This window comes from Centruroides sculpturatus, unplaced genomic scaffold, assembly GCF_000671375.1.
Source record: "Centruroides sculpturatus isolate CEXI.00-Female unplaced genomic scaffold, Cexi_2.0 scaffold544, whole genome shotgun sequence".
In the NCBI taxonomy this organism is placed as follows: domain Eukaryota; kingdom Metazoa; phylum Arthropoda; class Arachnida; order Scorpiones; family Buthidae; genus Centruroides; species Centruroides sculpturatus.
The window spans coordinates 125,902-132,628 of NW_019384736.1; the positions used below are offsets into that span (position 1 = coordinate 125,902).

General features: G+C 24.1%; 1 protein-coding gene and 1 long non-coding RNA gene across 4 annotated transcripts in view; both read right to left on the reverse strand.

The window, feature by feature from the left end:
- The window catches only part of LOC111628280 (zinc finger protein 79-like), a 367,779-nt gene that overhangs the window by 108,171 nt on the left and 252,881 nt on the right, over positions 1-6,727 (reverse strand). The window lies entirely within an intron of this gene.
- LOC111628282 overlaps positions 3,942-6,727 on the reverse strand; it is a 136,753-nt gene continuing 133,967 nt past the window's right edge. For both annotated transcript variants that reach the window (XR_002757150.1, XR_002757151.1), the window contains exons 5-6: positions 5,506-5,575; positions 3,942-4,077 (exon numbers count right to left, since the gene is read on the reverse strand). This is a non-coding gene — a long non-coding RNA (uncharacterized LOC111628282). The remainder of the gene's footprint in view (positions 4,078-5,505; positions 5,576-6,727) is intronic.

Sequence of the window (6,727 nt, forward strand, 5' to 3'; positions counted from 1 at the left end):
ATTTATATATAAATATAAATTAAAATATTAGTATTGGTTAAATTTTTTACTCTCTTCCTATTCATTCAGTTCTTTCATTAAAAACTAAATTTAATGTGAATTTTTACTTCTGATTATAAAAGTTGATGTAAAAGAACTGTCCCTATATAACTTAATACCAATCTATTTTTGGTGTGCCGTAATTTATTTTATGACGATTAATAATTTAAAGAAAATTACAATAAAAGCCTGTATAATGAAAGCTTTCTTCATATACTTCTGTGTATACACACAGCAGTTTATGAAGAAAAAATCCAAATACCTTTCAAATTACAACACAATATTAATAAATTTTAAGTTAATTAATAAATTTAAAAATCATTCCATTAACGTTCTTTTCTTTCCATATTAAAAAAACTAAACTAGATTAAATACAAATGCATGATTTAAAATTAAAACTTTTCTCTTACAGAAAACAAAAAAAAATAATTTTTATATAATTAAAAGTTTTTATTAAGATTTTAAAGAAGTAATTATCATGTTTAAAGTAATGACTATGATATTTATCTGAGATTATCATAATCTATATTACAAAACAATATTAAAATCATTTAAAAATTCTAAAAATTTCGCTGGATGATAAAATTTTCTTTAAAAATTCGATTAAAAATCGATTTATTTAAATTTTTGCAAGTTGAAGTTTATATGAGGCATTTTCGGTCTTATAACATTTAGATAAATTTATAAAATAAGAATTTTTTAAAAGCTGATGATTTCATGAAATATTTCATATAACTTAGAAAACTGTATAACGTAGTACTCGCATATAAAATCCAAAATCCATTTTAAATTTTAAAAACTTTATATTATTTCATATAGTTTTTTTAAAATTTGAAATGAATAGACAGACTAAGACTTTATTTAAACTTTCAACACCGAATAACTATCCATAAAATTCACATAATAAAAATTGGAAAAGGTATCTATATAAATTAAAATTTCATAAACGAATTTCATCCCAAAGGAAACATTTCATCCAAACAAAAATAACGTCAAACTTGAATTTAGCACCACCAGCTCTGAAAATAAGACTAAAGCGACTGTGGTGCTAAAACCGAAGCATAACGAACAATAACAATTATATCGGCTATGATAATGAGGTCTGCACACAAATTTGAGTTTGAGACTAAAATGTCAAGTTGTTTGGCGATAATAATGTCATCGCAATGAAAAACGGAACTATTACTTATTCACAGATATTGAAGACTTCTCTAATATTTATAAGATGATAGTTCATAAGTATTCATCGACGTTATGTGAGGGCGATGATTTATATATATACATTTATACACTTAGGCCGATATCGAAGTTTTACTGCATTTATTTGGGAGAAGATAACTGTACAATACATTTAAGTATTTCCGATTCGCAAATTAATAAGTTAAATTCTGCTAACTAATTTATCAGAGTCATTTTACTCGATTCTCCTTAAGTCTGTGAAATTTTATCATTTGTATAGAAAAATAATTCTTTATTTCTTTACGAACAAATATTATAATTCTACGAGCAAAAGGAAAATGTGCATTTAATAGTGTAGCAAACATTAAGCAAGCAACAAATTACTGTTCTGTGTAAAACTTTGTCTAGACATGAAAATGAATTATTTTGTCAAATAATATTTCAATTCTTGACTGATCTTTACTTCAACTTCTTGTAGTAATAATCTGATATTAGGACTAAACATTACATTCTATCCTTTAAAGTATCTTAGAGTGGTAACTGCTGTTCCATACTATAAACATTTAGTTGGAATTTTCAAATATTCATATGCGGACGATTATAAAGTTTTGATTATAGTCACTACTTAAAAAATACTATCAATGCTACAGTAGCTTATTAAAGTGAATAAATAAATGAAGAAAAGCATTTCAATTATTACTTTTGTCAGAGAGGAAAAATTAAAATTGGAATATTTTTAAAATATTCCCGACACAAATCCTGAAACATTAATTTTGAAAAAAAATTAATGTTTAATTTAAAAAAATTAATTTTGAAAAATTAATTTTTTCAAAATTAATTTTTAATTAATTTTGAAAAAATTAACGCGTCAGATAGCATGTGTAAAAATAAAATTTTGTAGACCAACATTAATTTTGTTGTTTCATTTCTTTAGAAATAATTTATCATTAAATTTTAAAAACATTACTTAAATTATCTGTATATTCTATTTTATATTTTTGTTTTGTTGTGCATTTATAGTAATGTTAAATACGACTCAAATCAAATACCTTTTATATCTTATTTTGAAACCATTTATACAGTATTGAAGACCAAATATTAATCTTCTGAACTCTAGTGTTAATTGTGTTATGGCAATTGAATAAACATTTACAATCACACCAACGAAATTAACAATGGCGGTGTCGACATTTATTTACAGGTTCTTCTCAGCCTATACATATGCAAATTGTTTAAAAATTTCGTCGGAATAAACATCCGACGTCACAGGAACTTTTAACGTTTAGTGATTGTAAAGCTGCTATAGAGGGTGTAATATAAGTGTCCCAATTTGAATTACAAAGTCGTATAGCATCTGTCAAAGTTAGTACATAATGTTTTGTTTCTTTCCAGTCAAATACTCAAAGGAAAAGTGATTGGTCGTCATCAAAAGAAAGATGGGAGACTATGGAAGCTTCTTCGATAGCCCTGCATGGACTTCAGCATTCAAAGCCATGCAGAGACGTGCACTCGAAAATACCTCTATCATTTATATGCTAATCAATAAATTTAGAATGCTTTCAATTAGTTCAATCCCTAAAAACTAAGAATATTCTATTATCTATCTATTATTCTTTCTTCAAGAAAAACATGGTTTTCCACGTTCTTCCGCGTAGACATAGTCCAACTGTGTGGAACATCTTGAATTGAGTCTCTAATTATTTTGGAATCAAATGAGCTTTAATTTAGACATAAACAAGCTAATTAATATATAAATGATTTTGTTTGATGCTTTCTCCAATGATTGATACTATTGTACAAATCATTTGAAATTATTTATAATCCTCTACATTAGTTAAAAATATAAATTTTTGCAATATAATTGCTTTTTTACCATTTTTGTTAAAAATTAAATTGATAACGAATTTGTAGTGTATATAGGCCTACTGCAGTTGCATCTGAAACAGAATTAAAAGCATTGTTTCTCTCTTCCAAATTTTTGAAACACGGTTTATTAAACGCAAAAAAAAACTTCTTTCTTCATCCATACATGTACAGTGTAATAATAAATTTTATTTTATTTATTCAGTAAATATTTTTTCTTCCTTCATCATTATCGCTACCACCACTTTCCGTGANAATAAAGTTCCTGTTTTGTGGCCCACGAACTTGTTTCTATCCGAGTTTGAATTCGAATATACAACAAGAAAAACATTAACCATGTTAACTTCATAAAAACATACGAAAGCGTATTGTTTTTCTTTTCTTGTAAAATGTAGTTTACTAAGAAAGAGTTACGTAAATAATCGCTAAAAAATAAAACACAATATTTTTTAAAAATTTTCTTCATTAGAAATAATAATGAATCTATATCTACCACATGAATAAAGTTCTAATTAAAGGAATGACATATAATTAATTGTTCATGTAAATTTTATTTCACCTAGATACACAACATTTGCAATTTGAAAACTGTTTACAAATAAACAATAGAACGCGTATGGAAGTAATAATAGGCAAAATCTTTGATTGGACACTAAAATTCATTAAATTAAGAAAATGTAAAAGTAAGACTACATGCATAATCAAAACATTCAATTTACATACATTGATACTATAAAGTAAAGATTTGGCACATTTTTCTACATTGCAATAACAAGTTCTTTGGTTTATAAAAACGGATTTAACAAAGATGCATGGCTCGGCAAGCCATGGATGCCATATGCCTATTTAAAGTACTTTTATCGTAAAAAGATTTCAAACAATAAGGACAGACAGGTCGCCTTCGTTGCTGCGTTAAATATAGAGTAGATGTTCTCCTTCGTCCGCAAACAGAGCTTAAGAATCCATCCATCCAATCGGTCGAGTAAAGTTGGATCTCTGCAACAACAAAACTAAATTACACACAACACAACACAAAAACAACAACCACAAAGAACATTGATTAATATATATATTCTAGTAAAAGAAATAAATATATTGTGAAATAAACTCAACACAGTTTTAATATATTTAAATTTTCAAAATAGCACAACTGTTCTGAGTGATAAACACTTCAAGACAAGATCTATGTATTAATTCGCTCATTTTACCTAAATACACATTTTATCCTAAGAATATATTTGAACAGTTCTTTTACGTGAGAATAAAAATTGAAAATAAAACATTTGAAGAAAGTTTCCGAAAGGTACATATGTTTTTAAATATATTTAGTTAAAAAAAATTACAAATTCTCAAAAAATATAGTGTATAAGTTTATTTGTCTAAAATATTAACAGGAAAAATTCATTTTCGATAGTTACTTGGGCAATGATGAAGAATAAACGCGTAGAAAAGTATTTAATATCGTTATTCGCAAACCGCAATCATGTATTTTATGTTATTTATACGATATATATGTTTTAATATGTTATTTTAATAACGATGTTAAATAATTATCTACGTGTAAATTTATATAAGATATTATATAAAACATAAATCTATGATAAGTAACTAAAGAAAATTGAAAATTTTCATCGTCGTCGTATAAACAAACAGGACAAATTACGAAAAACACGTTTTGTAATACAAAGAATATGACTTATATATTTCATTTACGGCAATTTTAATACTTGTTTTATTATGAATTAAAATATAATTACATTGCAAAAATAAAGATTATATTATCTGTATACGATATCATAAAATAATTTTTTTAATTTTCTTGATATTTGATGTCACCTAATAAAAAAGTTAGAAAAATTATTTCTACGATGAATTAATATTTTGTAATTTGTTTTCATCGTAATATAATTATTTATCAAAATTTATATGCTTCTGGTAAACGAATGTATAGAAAATTCTATATATATATAATTTAAGCACTAATTTGCAAAATGATGCTCCTGTAATTAAAAATATAAGTAAATACAACTTTTTCTATCCGCTCACTTTATTAACAAGCGAAATAACATAAACAATTTTATATGTAAGCCGACTTGAACAATGGTATTCATGTTGAGTAATAAACCAAAAATAAAAATATCTTAAATAAAAAATGAAAACATTTTCCATACATACATATATTAAAAATGAGAATAAATTTACTAAGAAATAATCGAAGATCTAAGTAATTTCAATTTTATATAAAAGATGTTTTTCTTATAAGAGAAAAATACAGAAAAAAGATATTTTACATCCAGAGCTAACAATATATACATCTGATAAGATAATCTGTAACTTTTAGTTTTATATTATTTGTAAAATATTTAATAAAACGCTATATAACAAGTTTATAATTATATTTTATATAATTTAAATGATATTAACTGATTGGAAACACAGCATATTTTCAAAATTTCCTGATTAATAGTCTCTTCCGAGAACATCTTCATGTCATCTGTAAATTAAAAATAAAATTTCCAATTAAATATACAATTTAACAAAATTCTACATTAATATTATGTAAATTAAAGTTTTCATTATTTTAATATGTTTTAATACTTATTTTTCTAGCAGAAAATATTTTTCAAACGACAAAATTAGAAACGTAAGTAAATCTTAACGAAATTAATTATTAGAGTTCCTTACTGTAAATAAAAGTACCAGTATTCAATATAAGTAATACAGATTATAATTAAAATATTCCACAATTAAAACAGTTAAATTATTATATTTAAAGTTGATGATGTAAATCGTATTGAATTATATACAGCAAATATAAAGCAAAACATAAAACTTCATTGATATATTTGTATATAAAAGTTATTATACCTAATAATGAACTTTTTGTACTATCACTGTAACTTTTAATTTTTAAATAATGACAAAAATAAATATTTTTAGACCAAATATACGACGACATTGGAATGCGTGGCACATCTCTAACATTATAATTACACCAAAACATATAATTTAAATTAATAAATATAAAATCATAATGTGTTTTATTTAAATAATTTCATATCGTATTACATGTTTTAATATCAACAACTGTTCAACAGACTTTGCTTTAGTATATTTGATAAGCTAATAATTAAAAAAAAACATAGACTAAATCACTTTTATAAAGAGCTAGGTAATTTTAAACGAAAAATACAATGTATTTGTGCTTATTAATTTTAAAATGTATGCATAAAATAAAACTTTTTTATAGAATAAACATTAAAAAAATTAGTAAGTTTTTTTCTATCAGTACTAGTATCAATTCCGAAAGAATTTAATGATGTCTGAAAATCCAAATTCAAGTATAAAAAATAAAAAACTAAGGGCATAAGAATTATTTTGGCATTTAGTTATAAAAAGAGAGAATCATTTTTATATTTTTTAGTTTTAAAATTCTAAAAAGGATGATTTTTTGTATAAATGTTAAAATCATTTTTACGTCTTATTTTCCTATAATATTAAATTTTAAAATTTACCAAAAAGTCAATTAGCGTGATTTGCATAGCAAATGAGAAAGACTAATAAAATGTTTGATTCTTACTTTCATTGTGGACAGACGAGACTACATTTTCGTATATATTTTTTCAATAGATGTAAGCATCACCAA